Source organism: Bufo bufo, chromosome 6 (genome assembly GCF_905171765.1).
Source record: "Bufo bufo chromosome 6, aBufBuf1.1, whole genome shotgun sequence".
Classification (NCBI taxonomy): Eukaryota; Metazoa; Chordata; class Amphibia; order Anura; family Bufonidae; genus Bufo; species Bufo bufo.
In genome coordinates this window covers 425,658,314-425,675,894 of record NC_053394.1, presented here as the reverse complement: position 1 = coordinate 425,675,894, position 17,581 = coordinate 425,658,314, and the positions used below count along the sequence as shown (strand labels likewise).

At 43.0% G+C, this 17,581-nt stretch overlaps 1 protein-coding gene across 4 annotated transcripts in view; it reads right to left on the bottom strand.

Moving 5' to 3' along the window:
- The window catches only part of LOC121005031 (aquaporin-8-like), a 31,379-nt gene extending 25,000 nt beyond the window's left edge, over window positions 1–6,379 (bottom strand). The window contains exons 1-2 of one of the 4 annotated variants that reach the window (XM_040437534.1): window positions 6,255–6,379; window positions 5,204–5,205 (exon numbers count right to left, since the gene is read on the bottom strand). The gene's annotated coding sequence lies outside the window, so the exon portion shown is untranslated. The remainder of the gene's footprint in view (window positions 1–5,203; window positions 5,206–6,254) is intronic. The other 3 variants (XM_040437536.1, XM_040437535.1, XM_040437538.1) reach the window with 3 other exon arrangements.
- Between the last annotated feature and the right edge of the window lie 11,202 nt (window positions 6,380–17,581).

Genomic DNA, 17,581 nt, shown 5'->3' with positions numbered 1-17,581 from the left:
AGTAGATATATTCTTGTACATAGGAGGCAGTATTATAGTAGTTATATTCTTGTACATAGGAGCAGTATTATAGTAGTTATATTCTTGTACATAGGAGGCAGTATTATAGTAGTTATATTCTTGTACATAGGAGGCAGTATTATAGTCGTTATACACTCACCTAAAGAATTATTAGGAACACCTGTTCTATTTCTCATGAATGCAATTATCTAGTCAACCAATCACATGGCAGTTGCTTCAATGCATTTAGGGGGGTGCTCCTGGTCAAGACAATCTCCTGAACTCCAAACTTAATATAAGAACTGTGAAAGAAACCCACCACACAAAAACAAAAGTTTTAGATTTTAGAAAAACAGACTTTTCAAAAATGAAATTAGTCATAAATGAGTCCTTATCAGACTGGAACGGATTACATGGAGTCCAGGAGAAATGGGACTACTTAAAAGGTGCATTATTGAAGGCAACAGAAAATTGCATTAGACTTGTCAGTAAAAGCAAAAAAAGGAGGAGACCAATGTGGTACTCAGCAGAAGTGGCCCAAATCATTAAAAATAAAAAGCTAGCATTTTGTAATTATAAAAAAAACCAGAGCAATGAAGATAAGGAAATCTACAAGATTAGGCAGAGAGAGGCCAAGCAAGTTATAAGAACTTCTAAAGCGCAGGCAGAAGAAAAACTAGCTCAGTCTATGAAAAAAGGGGATAAGACATTCTTCAGATATATAAATGAAAAAAGGAAATTAAAACAAGGAATAACTAAATTAAAAACAAAGGACGGAAGGTATGTAGAAGAGAATAAAGGGCTAGCCGACTGACTTAATGAATACTTCTGTTCAGTTTTTACAAAAGAAAAAGGAGAAGGACCTCCACTAGAAAGAATGACTATTAAATCGTTTGATGCATGTATCTTTACAGAGGAAGATGTTTTAAGTTTGCTGTCTAAGGTGAAGACGGATAAGTCACAGGGGCCTGATGAGATACACCCAAAATTATTAAAAGAGCTTAGTGGTGAGCTGGCAAAACCGTTAACAGATTTATTTAACCAATCATTAGTAACAGGAGTCGTCCCGGAAGATTGGAAATTGGCAAATGTCGTGCCCATTCACAAGAAAGGTAGTAGGGAGGAATCGAGCAACTATAGACCAGTGAGTCTGACATCAATAGTAGGCAAATTAATGGAAACCCTATTAAAGGATAGGATTGTGGAACATCTAAAATCCCATGGATTGCAAGATGAAAAAACACATGGGTTTACTTCAGGGAGATCATGTCAAACAAATCTTATAGATTTTTTTGACTGGGTGAATAAAATAATAGACGGTGGAGGTGCAGTAGACATCGCATATCTAGATTTTAGTAAGGCTTTTGACACTGTCCCACATAGAAGACTTATCAATAAACTGCAGTCATTGAGCATGGACTCCCATATTGTTGAGTGGATTAGGCAGTGGCTGAGTGACAGACAACAGAGGGTTGTAGTCAATGGAGAACATTCAAAACAAGGTAATGTTACCAGTGGGGTTCCACAGGGATCTGTACTGGGACCGATTTTGTTTAATATCTTCATAAGTGATATTGCAAAAGGCCTCGCTGGTAAGGTTTGTCTTTTTGCTGATGACACAAAGATATGTAACAGGGTTGATGTTCCTGGAGGGAAACGCCAAATGGAAAAGGATTTAGGAAAACTAGAAGAATGGTCAGAACTCTGGAAACTGAAATTTAATGTGGATAAGTGCAAGATAATGCACCTGGGGCGTAAAAACCCAAGGGCAGAATATAGAATATTTGACACAGTCCTGACCTCAGTATCTGAGGAAAGGGATTTAGGAGTAATTATTTCAGAAGACTTAAAGGTGGGAAGACAATGTAATAGAGCAGCACGAAATGCCAGCAGAATGCTTGGATGTATAGGGAGAGGTATAAGCAGTAGAAAGAGTGAAGTGCTTATGCCGCTGTACAGAACACTGGTGAGACCTCACTTGGAGTATTGTGCGCAGTACTGGAGGCCATATCTCCAGAAGGATATAGATACTCTAGAGAGAGTTCAGAGAAGAGCTACTAAACTAGTACATGGATTGCAGGATAAAACTTACCAGGAAAGGTTAAAGGACCTTAATATGTATAGCTTGGAAGAAAGAAGAGACAGAGGGGATATGATAGAAACTTTTAAATACATAAAGGGAATCAACTCGGTAAAGGAAGAGAGCATATTTAAAAGAAGAAAAACTACCACAAGAGGACACAGTTTTAAATTAGAGGGGCAAAGGTTTAAAAGTAATATAAGGAAGTATTACTTTACTGAGAGAGTAGTGGATGCATGGAATAGCCTTCCTGCAGAAGTGGTAGCTGCAAATACAGTGAAGGGGTTTAAGCATGCATGGGATAGGCATAAGGCCATCCTTCATATAAGATAGGGCCGGGGCTATCCATAGTATTCAGTATATTGGGCAGACTAGATGGGCCAAATGGTTCTTATCTGCCGATACATTCTATGTTTCTATGTTTCTATGGCTCTGGGGACTCCCTTGTCACTCTCTTCTCCCCCACTCCCTCCCTTGTCACTCTTATTATTCCACCCCGGCACCCCTCTCCCTTGTCACTCTCATTATTCCACCCCCCCTCCCTTGTCACTCTCATTATTCCCCCCCTCCCCCTCCCTTGTCACTCTCATTATCTTCCCCCCTCCCTTGTCAATGTCATTATTCCCCCGCTCCCTTGTCAATGTCATTATTTCCCCCCTCCCTTGTCAATGTCATTATTTCCCCCCCCCTCCCTTGTCAATGTCATTATTCCCCCCCCCCTCCCTTGTCAATGTCATTATCCCCCCCCCTCCCTTGTCAATGTCATTAGTCCTCCCCCTCCCTTGTCAATGTCATTAGTCCTCCCCCCCCCCCCCACACACACACACCTCTAATGTAGCGTGGCCGAGCTCTCTTCGGTCCGCGGTACAGGAGCATTTGTTTCCTGTACCCGGCCGGACTGACAGGAAGTGCACACTAAGTGAGCACTTCCTGTCAGTCCGGCCGGGTACAGGAAACAAAAGCTCCAGTACCGCGGACCGAAGAGAGCTCGGCCACGCTACATTAACAAAAGCACAGAGCAGACACACAGCAGGCGCAGGCTGCGCAGCAATGAGCCGGCGGCCGGAGATTCAAATTAGAGCTTGCCGCTCTAATTTGAATCTCCGGCCGCCGGAGACTCAGGAGGCTCTGCATGAGGGGCGCCGCCAGCCGAACTTATATAACCAATTTATTTTTATTTTTTTTACACCGCAACGGGCGCCCCCTGCTAAATGGCGCCCTAGGCGACTGCCTAAGTCGCCTTACTGGTGGCGCCGGCCCTGGATGTGGTGGAACGGGAGCTTCATGCCCTGTATGTGCATCCCTCAAATCTCCATCAACTGCAAGATGCTATCCTATCAATATGGGCCAACATTTCTAAAGAATGCTATCAGCACCTTGTTGAATCAATGCCACGTAGAATTAAGGCAGTTCTGAAGGCAAAAGGGGGTCCAACACCGTATTAGTATGGTGTTCCTAATAATTCTTTAGGTGAGTGTATTCTTGTACGTAGGAGCAGTATTATAGTAGTTATATTCCTGTACATAGGAGCAGTATTATAGTAGTTATATTCTTATACATATAAGTAGTATTATAGTAGTTATATTCTTGTACATAGGAGCAGTATTATAGTAGTTATATTCTTGTACATAGGAGCAGTATTATAGTAGTTATATTCTTATACATAGGAGGCAGTATTATAGTAGTTATATTCTTGTACATAGGAGCAGTATTATAGTAGTTATATTCTTGTACATAGGAGGCAGTATTATAGTAGTTATATTCTTGTACATAGGGGTCAGTATTATAGTAGTTATATTCTTGTACATAGGAGGCAGTGTTATAGTAGTTATATTCTTGTACATAGGAGGCAGTATTATAGTAGTTATATTCTTGTACATAGGAGGCAGTATTATAGTAGTTATATTCTTGTACATAGGAGCAGTATTATAGCAGTTATATTCTTGTACATAGGAGCAGTATTATAGTAGTTATATTCTTGTACATAGGAGGCAGTATTATAGTAGTTATATACTTGTACATAGGAGGCAGTATTATAGTAGTTATATTCTTGTACATAGGAGGCAGTATTATAGTAGTTATATTCTTGTACATAGGAGCAGTATTATAGTAGTTATATTCTTATACATATAAGTAGTATTATAGCAGTTATATTCTTGTACATAGGGCAGTATTATAGTAGGTATATTCTTGTACATAGGAGCAGTATTATAGCAGTTATATTCTTGTACATAAGAGCAGTATTATAGTAGTTATATTCTTATACATAGGAGCAGTATTAAAGTAGCTATGTGTATTGATCCAGAGTGCCATTACCACTCTTTGGCACCTTGCTACTGTCACCATTATGCTAACTTATGTCACTAGAATGTATTTTGTGTCACCCCTGAATAATGTAAATATTTATTCCTATGAAACTTATGTTAACATGTAATGTGCCTGGTTCACCAGCAGATGGCAGCAAATCTGTGCAGAGATAGTTTCTCTGGAGCTGAACTTCTAGTTCCATTCCAGCCCTCTTTAGAGAGGGAGGAGTTTAGTTAGTAAGCAGTCTAGCCTACCCCCTCATGGGGAAAGGTTGTGTGTTGGCTAGCAGAGCACTGCTTGCTCTGCTAGGCCAAGAGGCCCTGCCTGTGAAGTGCTACATGGTTGCTTGTCTCCTCCTGGGCTTGCATTGCCTTAATCCAAGCTGATGCTAGAGCTTGAGGTACTTAAAGCCAGGACAAGAAGTTCCTAGGATTAAAGTAAGACAGACTATAGCTAAACTAAGTTCCAGCAGAAGAGGAAATGTTTCCTATTTAACCCAGCTAGCATAGCAGAGCTGAGATTGTTGCCGAAGTGTTTGCCTGCCAAAGTTAAGCCAATACCTACTGATGACCAAGATAAAGTTTGGAAACTGGATTACCGTTTATGCCAAGAAAAGCTGTTTTTTCAACGTAAATACAAAGTCTGGACTCTGTTTATTCTACCAATTCATCACCCAAGTTCAACAACCTCTTTTAGCACTTGCTTCGGACTACACCTCATCTGGGATCCAAGGATATTCAGGTAGGAGCACCGTGACCCGTGCATACAACACCTTCAGAGAGCGTAGGCCACTCAACACCACTCTGGCAATCCTACATCTAGATACCCATGCTACCATCTATAAAGGGGACTCTATGTCCTCGTTGCTTAACTACAACCCTCGTCATGTTTACTTGCTCTATAAGAGGGACATATTTTATACAAACCTCCTAAGGGGCAAAGGGATACCCCAGACACTGGCAGTGGGCCGCTGCATATGTTCTTGTACATAGGAGCAGTATTATAGTAGTAATATTCTTGTACATAAGAGGCAGTATTATAGTAGTTATATTCGTGTACATAGGAGCAGTATTATAGTAGTTATATTCTTGTACATAGGAGGCAGTATTATAGTAGTTATATTCTTGTACATAGGAGCAGTATTATAGTAGTTATATTCTTGTACATAGGAGGCAGTATTATAGTAGTTATATTCTTATACATAGGAGCAGTATTATAGTAGTTATATTCTTGTACATAGGAGGCAGTATTATAGTAGGTATATTCTTGTACATAGGATCAGTATTATAGCAGTTATATTATTGTACATAGGAGCAGTATTATAGTAGTTATATTCTTGTACATAGGTGCAGTATTATAGTAGTTATATTCTTGTACATAGGATCAGTATTATAGTAGTTATATTCTTGTACATAGGAGCAGTATTATAGTAGTTATATTCTTGTACATAGGAGGCAGTATTATAGTAGTTATATTCTTGTACATAGGAGCAGTATTATAGTAGTTATATTCTTGTACATAGTAAAAGTATTATTGTAGTTATATTTTAATATATAGGGGCAGTATTATAATGGTGTAATTAGTTTTCCAGAAACAGCTTAGTTGTTTCCTCTTGTCACATTCAAAAGTCTTGTTATGAGGTCGGATATTTGCTCATATTAAGACATTTGCAGTATGTGGCTCTTTTGATCTGGAAGATATCGCTTTACATTTTACCAAAACTAGAAAATACACCAGGGAAGAAAGGTACAAAGTGTTAGCTTTCCCTTTTCTGATGGATTTAATGTTCCCTACACACAGTGTGACCACAGTCAGGTCACGACATTCTCAATACATTTCAAAGAATATAAAGTTTTAATATACTTACATATATTATCTGTGCCGGGTCCTCTGCTCCGCTTCCACTGTTACCGATTCTAAATTTCGAGTTTGGTCTTCCACAGTTTATCATACTGTATATATGGCTGCAGTTAAAGAGCAATGACCTAGAAAGCACTTGGACTTCAAAATGCGACCTTTGAAATATCATTACTCATTTGATGATTTATTATTTGTTTTTTACTGTGGTACCTGCTAGAGAAAGTGAGATGGCAGTGACGGTACAATCTGTGCACTGCAGGTAATGCTGCTGTCAGCTGCAGAGATACCAAGTCTAGGTAGATATTAACATAATACCAGTCATTTAATCATCTTGTACATATACTGTAGTAAGGCATAGTATTATAGTAGTTATATTATACTGTACATAGGAGCAATATTATAGTAGTTATATTCTTGTACATAGGAGGCAGTATTATAGTAGTTATATTCTTGTACATAGGAGGCAGTATTATAGTAGTTATATTCTTGTACATAGGAGGCAGTATTATAGTAGTTATATTCTTGTACATAGGAGCAGTATTATAGTAGTTATATTCTTGTACATAGGAGCAGTATTATAGTAGATATATTATTGTACATAGGAGCAGTATTATAGTAGTTATATTCTTGTACATAGGAGCAGTATTATAGTAGTTATATTCCTGTACATAGGAGCTGTATTATAGTAGTTATATTCTTTATCAAATTTCTTTTTATTTGAGAAAAATACAAAGTCATGTAGAGAGTCATACATTTTGTGTCCAGACGCAGCTGGATAAGTGCATAGTAAGCAAACACAATATATTCAAGATGATTGCATACACGACTTCAAATAATAAAGTGACACATGTAAACAAATATCTGACGAGGGGGGGGGGGAGTTAGATGTCAATCAAAATCTTAAGTCAAGACATATCTAAGTCTAGAATTTGCGGTATAGCTTCCAAGGAGACCATAGTTTGACAAAAACTGCTCTAGAGTGATTTTCCCAGTGGGCTAGTTCTTCAAACCGATATAGTTGGTCAATTTTTTCCGTCCACATCAAGAACGAGGGAGCTGATTCATTTTTCCACAATAGAGGGATCAGCAGTCGAGCTGCTGTAATAAGCATGGTTTGTAGATTATACTTTGAGGGGGTAAGCGTGCCATTTGGACACCAGAGCAGCAGGAGTTTTGCATCTAAGGTAATCTGGCTATTACATATCCTGTTTATAGATGTTTCTACTTCGACCCAAAACGGTTTTATTTTCTCGCAGCTCCACCAAATATGAGATAAAGAACCAATGTCTCCTCCACACCTCCAGCAACCGTTTGGGATAGCGGGATTGAGCTTGTGAAGGAATTCCGGTGTCTTATACCATCTTGTAAGTAATTTATAAGCGTTTGCCTGTATTCTAATACACCGGTTGAAACCATGTGAGTGTGTGAGGATGAACGCTTTTTCAGGTTCTGACAGGGACAGGGACAGCTCCTTCTCCCAGGCTGCAAGGAACCACAGATCTGGAGGTGCGGAGGAGAGTAGCTCCTTGTAGAATGTGGAGAGAGGTTTCTTGGGGCGAAGGGCGTTAGAGATTTTCCCCTCCAGCCAAGAGGGATCCACCATAGGCCTGGGAAAAGATTCCAAAAGCGCCAAATCTTTCTTAAAAGCCATAAGCGCTAGGAAGGAGGCTCCCTTAACCCTAGGGATTTCATATATTTTACTCCAGTTTAAGGCACCTGATACAGTTATGATGTCTTCCAGTTTAGAGTTGGCTAGTATAGCCCAAATTCCTGTTGCATCAGAGGTGGTAGGGTGAACATATGCCTGCAGCAGATCTAAGGGGAGACTCAAGCTTGGGAACCTAAGGGTCGAGGACCCATATAGTTTAGTCCATTCCAGTAACAGACCCTTCCATAAGGGCGAGGTAAACTTATTATTAGCAGTACATTTGCATAAGCCCCATAGAACTGACTTGTCCTTATACGAAAGCAAATCACACTCCAGTCGGGAGACAAGGCCGAGAGGGCGCCAGGAGATGAGGCTCAAAGCTCTGTTTAGCATCGATGCTTTGTAGTAAAGGTAGATGTCGGGTAGGCCGAAGCCTCCCAACCTCCTCTCCCGAGTGAGAGTGGCATAAGCCAACCTGGGGGACTTACCAGACCAAACAAAGGTTGAGATGACCCTGCGGACCTCCACAAAGAAGGAATGGGGTAGCCAGATAGGGAGTGTTTGGATGAGATAGAGCAGTCTGGGGACAATAAAAGCTTTAATGAAGTTTTTCCGCCCAATCCAAGAGATAAACGGAAGTTTTAGAGAGTGTAAGTGTGATCTAATGGATTTCAGTAAAGGGACATAATTCAACTCAAAAAGATCTTCTGGATTTGCTGAAATATGGGTACCTAGAAAAGGGATTGACTTAGTGGCCCACCAAAAAGCAGCGGAGCCTTTAAGCGTGTTTACAGTAGCGGATGGGCAAGAAATATTCAGGGCCTGTGACTTAGTATAGTTGATCTTAAAATTTGAAACCGCTCCATATTCTTCAAAAAGGGCTTGAAGTCTGGGGAAAGAAGTTAGAGGGTTGGACGTTATGACCAAAAGGTCGTCTGCAAAAGCGGCCGTTAGGTGGGTATGCGACCCCAAGGTGATCCCCTTAATGTCCGGATCTTGCCTGATCCTGGCCAGCAGGGTCTCCATGACAATAACAAAGAGGGCAGGTGAGAGTGGGCACCCCTGCCTCGTCCCATTAGTAATGGGAAAAGCTGGAGAGAGTGTCCCATTAATCCGTATTCTGGCAGAGGGGAGCGAATAAAGTGAGAAAATGGATTGGATGAACTGGTCCGGAAGGCCAAACTTCGACAGTGCCCGAGACATGAATTGCCAGCTGATCCTGTCAAAGGCCTTTTCTGCGTCTGTACTGAGAAGAGCTAAAGGTATTGAGTGCTGACGAGCATGCGTGATCAATTGTATGACACGGACCGTATTCTCACTCCCCTGCCTGCCAGAGACGAACCCCACCTGCTCCTCGTTGATAATGCCAGGGAGAACCGACTGAATCCGTTGAGCCAAAATTTTGGCCCACCACTTCACATCAGTATTTAGAAGCGAGATAGGACGGTAACTCCCGCAATTTAGGGGGTCCTTTTTTTCCTTGTGGATTACCGTGATATGGGCTGAAAGCGATTGGGGAGGGAGGGAGCCCGGGGAGGGAGGGAGCCCCCTTGGAGTAAGTGATTACATAAGGTATTAAAATGGGGAATTAGGGTCTGCTTAAAGGTTTTGTAATAAGAGATGGTAAAACCATCGGGGCCTGGGCTTTTCCCTGAGGGTATGGAGGAGAGAACCTTACCAATTTCGTCGTCTGTGATAGGAGACAAGAGCTGGGCTGACTGAGCGGGGGTAATAGTAGGTAACTGGAGGGAGGAGAGAAACTTCTCAGTTGCCTCGCCTAATTGAGCTGGTGACATATTATCTGGTGTTTTAAGGTTGTATAGGTCCCTATAGAAGGCACAAAAGGTCTTTGCTATGTCTGGGGTACCTTTATGAAGGACGCCTTTGTCGTCTTTAACTGCAGCAATGAAGGAGTCAGTTTTTTGTTTCTTCACTAAAGCGGACATTAATCTATTCCCTTTGTCGCCATGCGCATATGAACGGAATTTGGCTCTAAGTAACAGTTTAGCTGACGTGACATTTAACAGGTTCTTGAGCTTAGTACGGGCTTCTGAGAGCTCCAAGGCGCAGCTAAGGGCCTGGGAGGCTTTGTGCGTTAGCTCTAGAGCCTGAATCTGGGAGAGAAGTGTCGCCACAGCCTGATTCCGTTGTTTCTTAATATGTGCACCCAAGGCTATTAGTTCCCCTCTCAGGACTGCTTTATGGGTTTCCCATATAATGGAAGGGGAGGGAGCGTCAGGGCCTGAAGTATTAGTTGTGAAGAAGTCAGTTATGATAGAAGATAATTTAGCAGCATGGGAGGGGTCTGAGATAATGGTCTCATTAATACGCCAATTCCATTCCCTCCTTGGGAGGTCCAGCAGGGACACGCTCAAAAATACCGGAGCGTGGTCAGACAGGGTGATGTTCCCTATGCGGGAGTTGATGACTCTGTTAGCACAGGATTTGGATAAAAATAAATAGTCTAATCTATGGTAAGAAAGTTTAGCAGCTGAATAAAAGGAAAAGTCCCTACCAGTAGGATTTGTGGTGCGCCAGACATCTAGAACCCCTAACCTCTGCAGGGCCAGTTTAAGGCGCCGCAAACGGGCATGTGTAATGGCAGACTTCCCATTAGAAGAATCTAATAAAGGATCAAGGGTAGCATTAAAATCACCTCCCAGAATAACCATTCCCTCCTTAAAGGAGGACAATAGGCCTAGGGTCTGAACGAGCCAAGCAACCTGCCCTCTGTTGGGAGCATATACAGTTGCCAGGGTAACAGGAGTGTCAGCGATAGTGCCCTTAACAAACAGGTAACGACCCTCAGGATCTGCAGAGACGGCAGAGTGCTTAAAGGGGAGCTGCTTGTGGATCGCTATGCTGACACCCCTGCTAGCCGAACCATACGTGCTGTGGAACCATTGGGAAAATCTTTTGGGGGGCAATTTAGGGGTCTTACCCTCTTTGAAATGGGTTTCTTGGAAGAATGCTATAGACACTTTATCCCTCTGTAAAAGGGCCAGGATTTGGGACCGCTTGCAAGGCTCGTTCATTCCCCGGGCGTTAAAGGATGAGATCACAATAGACGACATTCTGAAATAGAAAGCAGACAGTCAGCAATTGATAGTGCAAAACATGACATCTGATGATGGGGGAGGGGGGGAGACACATGAGGAAAGGAGGGGAGACGAACAGGTAAGGTACATAGCAATAGTGCAAATACATTTTGCAAAGAGAGCTCTACTGAGCACCTGACTGAACGACCCTTACTCATCACGGCTACCAGCCGGGGTCTGTCAGGTGGGGGGTCCCGCAGAGCTACAGAGGGCCATTGACTGGCCATCTAACAAGGAAAAGGGGGTGACCCAGAGGTGATACCGGGTTAACCCCTGCAACTAGAAATGAACAGGCAATAGACAAGGTCCATAACTTTAAGTGAACCAGAAGAAATTCTGGAACTCATTAAGCATCAGCCGCATGCTGGAACAATATTTTCCACAACAGGTGGACATGGCTGGCCTAAATTCAGGTCAACATCTCTCAGGGAACAGAGAAGCTCCAGGGCAAGTCACCATAAGGCACTAAGTCCCAGGTATATCAAATGGAGCAGGAACAGAACAGAGATCCCTTCAAGATCTTCATGCTCAGGTAGGAGGGTGGTCAGACTTCTCAGCCCTGGCCTTGGGCGACCTTTTATTATAAACAGGGCGCCATTCTGCTGCCTGGGGTGGCGGGAGAGGAGGATCTGCCATGTCGGCCGGCATCCATGAAGGGATCTCGATCGGGCTCAGCCCCAGTTGGGCCCAGCTAGCATGAAGATCCCTCGGCGATCGGATGGAGATCTGACGCCCATTCTTGAGGACCGCGATCCCGAACGGGTATAGCCACCGGAACGGGGTAGCTGCTGCTCTGAGGGCATCCAAGAGCGGCTTAAGGATGCGCCGCTTAGCTAAAGTAGAAGGGGCCAGGTCCTGGAAGAACATGACCGGCGTACCTTCATACTGCAGACGATCCGTTTCTCTCCCGGCTCTCATGAGTGCTGCAGTATCAACGAAACTTAGGAGGCCGCAGATGACATCGCGTGGGGGATCGGTGTTCTTAGGTTTAGGCCTAAGCGCTCTATGTATTCGTTCGATAACGATCCGATCCGCTCTCTCAGGCCCCAGCAGGTCAGAAAATAGCTCATGCGCCACTTTCTCTAGCGCTTCGCTGGCAAAGGATTCTGGGAGCCCGCGAATCCTTAGATTCCTCCTGCGGCTCCGGTTCTCCTGGTCTTCGACCCTCAGGAGCGCCTCATTCAGCAGGTCAGTGTGGGAGTTGAGTGCCTTGTATGTTCTCTCCTCTCTCCGGAGAGCCGCCTCCTGCGCGCCTTCCAGATCCGACACCCGGTGTCCCATGTTCCGGAGATCCTCTTTAATCTCAGATAAGTCCCTCTTAATAGGGGCTAATGCAGCATTCATTACTTCCAAAAGTGCCGCTTTGGTGAATGAGCCCCTCTGCTTCCTCGATTTGTTAGTCGAGGCATCTGAGACACTGCCGCCATCTGTGTCTTCCTCCATGTCAGATGCCTGGGCTGGAGCGGGCGCCATCTTGGGGGCCTCAGCCGACCTCAGCTTCGGATGCTTTTTAACAAATTGATCCATGTCAGGCTGTCTGGATCTCACAGGAGTCGAATCCACCTGGTCTTTAAATCGATCCTTTCCCGTTTTGCCCATCATAGGGGTGCTGTGAGCTTATTTTAAGGGTTAATTCGCCGGTAAGGTTTAGGAGCTCAGCAACTTGCAGCCATCCAGCTACACAGCCAGGCTCCGCCCCATAGTAGTTATATTCTTGTACATAGGAGCAGTATTATAGTAGTTATATTCCTGTACATTGGAGCAGTATTATAATAGTAGTTATATTCCTGTACATAGGAGCAGTATTATAGTAGTTATATTCTTTACATAGGAGCAGTATTATAGTAGTTATATTCTTGTACATAGGAGGCAGTATTATAGTAGTTATATTCTTGTACATAGGAGGCAGTATTATAGTAGTTATATTCTTGTACATAGGAGCAGTATTATAGTAGTTATATTCTTGTACATAGGAGCAGTATTATAGTAGTTATATTCCTGTACATAGGAGCAGTATTATAGTAGTTATATTCTTTACATAGGAGCAGTATTATAGTAGTTATATTTTTGTACATAGGAGGCAGTATTATAGTAGTTATATTCTTGTACATGGGAGCAGTATTATAGTAGTTATTTTCTTGTACATAGAAGCAGTATTATAGTAGTTATATTCTTGTACATAGGAGCAGTATTATAGTAGTTATATTCTTTTCCATAGGGAGCAGTATTATAGAAGTTATATTCTTGTACATAGAAGCAGTATTATAGTAGTTATATTCTTGTACATAGGAGCAGTATTATAGTAGTTATATTCTTGTACATAGGAGGCAGTATTATAGTAGTTATATTCTTGTACATAGGAGCAGTATTATAGTAGTTATATTATTGTACATAGGAGCAGTATTATAGTAGTTTTATTCTTGTACATAGGAGCAGTATTATAGTAGTTATATTATTGTACATAGGAGCAGTATTATAGTAGTTATATTCTTGTACATAGGAGCAGTATTATAGTAGTTATATTATTGTACATAGGAGCAGTATTATAGTAGTTATATTCTTGTACATAGAAGCAGTATTATAGTAGTTATATTCTTGTACATAGGAGCAGTATTATAGTAGTTATATTCTTGTACATAGGAGGCAGTATTATAGTAGTTATATTCTTGTACATAGGAGGCAGTATTATAGTAGTTATAATCTTGTACATAGGAGCAGTATTATAGTAGTTATATTCCTGTACATAGGAGCAGTATTATAGTAGTTATATTCTTGTACATAGAAGCAGTATTATAGTAGTTATATTCTTGTACATAGGAGCAGTATTATAGTAGTTATATTCTTGTACATAGGAGCAGTATTATAGTAGTTATATTCTGGTACATAGGAGCAGTATTATAGTAGTTATATTCTTGTACATAGGAGCAGTATTATAGTAGTTATATTCTTGTACATACAGTAGGTGTTTGTGATATTGTGCTTTTAGCACGACAGCGTCGCGCTGATACTCGGCGACATGGTGCCGAGATCTCGCACTCACTGGAATAGTGACAGCACATCCCAGCAAGCGCGTCATAGAAGCGACGGGAGATCCGACTTGGATTCCCGCCAATTCTACACGTGTGCGGCGTTTGTTATGAATCCTGAGGGGGAAGTCCCCGCCGGATTTTAAATAAAAATCCGGCATGGGTCCCCACCTCAGGAGCATACCGGGCCCTTAGGTCTGTTATGGGTTGTAAGGAGAGCCCCCCCTACGCCGAAAAAAACGGCGTAGGGGGTCCCCCCTACAATCCATACCAGACCCGTATCCAAAGCACGCTACCCGGCCAGCCAGGAAGGGAGTGGGGACGAGCGAGCGGCCCCCCCCCCCCTCCTGAGCCTGTACCAGGCTGCATGCCCTCAACATGGGGGGGTTGGGTGCTCTGGGGCAGGGGGCGCACTGCGGCCCCCCCACCTCAGAGCACCCTGTCCCCATGTTGATGAGGACAGGGCCCCTTCCCGACAACCCTGGCCGTTGGTTGTCGGGGTATGCGGGCGGGAGGCTTATCGGAATCTGGGAGCCCCCTTTAATAAGGGGGCCCCCAGATACCGGCCCCCCACCCTGAGTGAATGAGTATGGGGTACATCGTACCCCTACCCATTCACCTGCAAGAAAAGTGGTAAAAACACAAATAAACCACACAGTGTATTAAAATATTTTATTTTTCTGCTCCGGAGGCCGCCCCCTGTCTTCTTTATTAGCTCTTTTACCAGGGGGGGCTCTTCTTCCGCTATCCCGACGGGTCTTCTCCGCTATCCGGGGGGTCTTCTCAACTCTCCGGGGTTCTCCTTCTGTCTTCGCCGCTCTCCGTTGTTGACTCGGCGCACCCCGGTTCTTCGTCTCGCGAGATCTCGGATTTTAAATAAAAATTTAGCGAGACGAAGAACCGGGGTGCGCCGAGTCAACAACGGAGAGCGGCGAAGACAGAAGCAGAACCCCGGTTCTTCGTCTCGCTAAATTTTTATTTAAAATCCGAGATCTCGCGAGACGTAGAACCGGGGTGCGCCGAGTCAACAACGGAGAGCGGCGAAGACAGAAGGAGAACCCCGGTTCTTCGTCTCGCTAAATTTTTATTTAAAATCCGAGATCTCGCGAGACGAAGAACCGGGGTGCGCCGAGTCAACAACGGAGAGCGGCGAAGACAGAAGGAGAACCCCGGAGAGTTGAGAAGACCCCCCGGATAGCGGAGAAGACCCGTCGGGATAGCGGAAGAAGAAGAGCCCCCCCTGGTAAAAGAGCTAATAAAGAAGACAGGGGGCGGCCTCCGGAGCAGAAAAATAAAATATTTTAATACACTGTGTGGTTTATTTGTGTTTTTACCACTTTTCTTGCAGGTGAATGGGTAGGGGTACGATGTACCCCATACTCATTCACTTAGGGTGGGGGGCCGGTATCTGGGGGCCCCCTTATTAAAGGGGGCTCCCAGATTCCGATAAGCCTCCCGCCCGCATACCCCGACAACCAACGGCCAGGGTTGTCGGGAAGGGGCCCTGTCCTCATCAACATGGGGACAGGGTGCTCTGAGGTGGGGGGGCCGCAGTGCGCCCCCTGCCCCAGAGCACCCAACCCCCCCATGTTGAGGGCATGCAGCCTGGTACGGCTCAGGAGGGGGGGGGGGGCGCTCGCTTGTCCCCACTCCCTTCCTGGCTGGCCGGGTAGCGTGCTTTGGATACGGGTCTGGTATGGATTGTAGGGGGACCCCCTACGCCGTTTTTTTTTCGGCGTAGGGGGGGCTCTCCTTACAACCCATAACAGACCTAAGGGCCCGGTATGCTCCTGAGGGGGGGACCCATGCCGGATTTTTATTTAAAATCCGGCGGGGACTTCCCCCTCAGGATTCATAACAAACGCCGCACACGTGTAGAATTGGCGGGAATCCAAGTCGGATCTCCCGTCGCTTCTATGACGGCTCTGTCTCCATCGCGGCAAGCCAGCTCGGCGCTGGCTCCCGCGATGGGGCTCGTAGGTGCTCAATCTCGCCGAGAAAGAGAGCGAGATTGACACAAAATCGGGTTCACCTACTGTAGGAGCAGTATTATAGTAGTTATAATCTTGTACATAGGAGCAGTATTATAGTAGTTATATTCCTGTACATAGGAGCAGTATTATAGTAGTTATATTCTTGTACATAGGAGCAGTATTATAGTAGTTATATTCTTGTACATAGGAGCAGTATTATAGTAGTTATATTCTTGTACATAAGAGCAGTATTATAGTAGTTATATTCCTGTACATAGGAGCAGTGTTATAGTAGTTATATTCTTGTACATAGAAGCAGTATTATAGTAGTTATAATCTTGTACATAGGAGCGGTATTATAGTAGTTATATTCTTGTACATAGGAGCAATATTATAGTAGTTATATTCTTGTACATAGGAGAAGTATTATAGTAATTATATTCTTGTACATAGGAGCAGTATTATAGTAGTTATAATCTTGTACATAGGTGCAGTATTATAGTAGTTATATTCTTGTACATAGGAGCAGTATTATAGTAGTTATATTCTTGTACATAGGAGAAGTATTATAGTAGTTATATTCTTGTACATAGAAGCAGTATTATAGTAGTTATATTCTTGTATATAGGAGGCAGTATTATAGTAGTTATATTCTTGTATATAGGAGGCAGTATTATAGTAGTTATATTCTTGTACATAGGAGCAGTGTTATAGTAGTTATATTCTTGTACATAGGGGGCAGTATTATAGTAGTTATATTCTTGTACATAGGAGGCAGTATTATAGTAGTTATATTCTTGTACATAGGAGGCAGTATTATAGTAGTTATATTCTTATACATAGGAGGCAGTATTATAGTAGTTATATTCTTGTACATAGGAGCAGTATTATAGTAGTTATATTCTTGTACATAGGAGCAGTATTATAGTAGTTATATTGTAGTAGAGAGAAGGCAGTATTGGAACGGTGTAATTAGTTTCCATTATAAAATATCTATATGATTTATACACTTTTCTCTTTGTATATTGTTTATATTTATAGTTAATTTTGTTGGGAAAAAAACGAGTGCATAGAATTAAAATATAATTTCCCTCTGCTGGTTTAGTTTTACAACTTTCTGCCATCTCATTTAATTTCCCCTGTAACCACACAGTGTGAAGGCTTGTTATATATACATTTTCTAAATTGTGCATCATCCAAGGTGAAGTTTTCGGCAGCCTAGAGTTTGGAAAGGAGTCTTGTAAAATCTGGTGTACCACTCTATTTATACCTGTGGGTGTCTTGGCATAGTAAGTCAGCCATTGTCATATTCCGGTTTATACCTAGTGGCCTCTTTTCTCACTCAGGGCCAGTGTGTCCTCTTCATTGTCCCAGGTCCTTCATGTGTATAGCACTGGCTTATTGCCCAGAACAGTGGTCTGTGAATTTGGACGTCCGAATCACAGAGCCCCATTCTGCCAACTGCAATATCTCGCAGGCACAGTGAAAGTAATACCAGCCAAATGAAGACTTAAAGGGAACCTGTCACCAGTTTTATGGTGTCCTAACTAAGGGCAACATAAATAAGTGACGGGTTCTCTTAGCAAAAT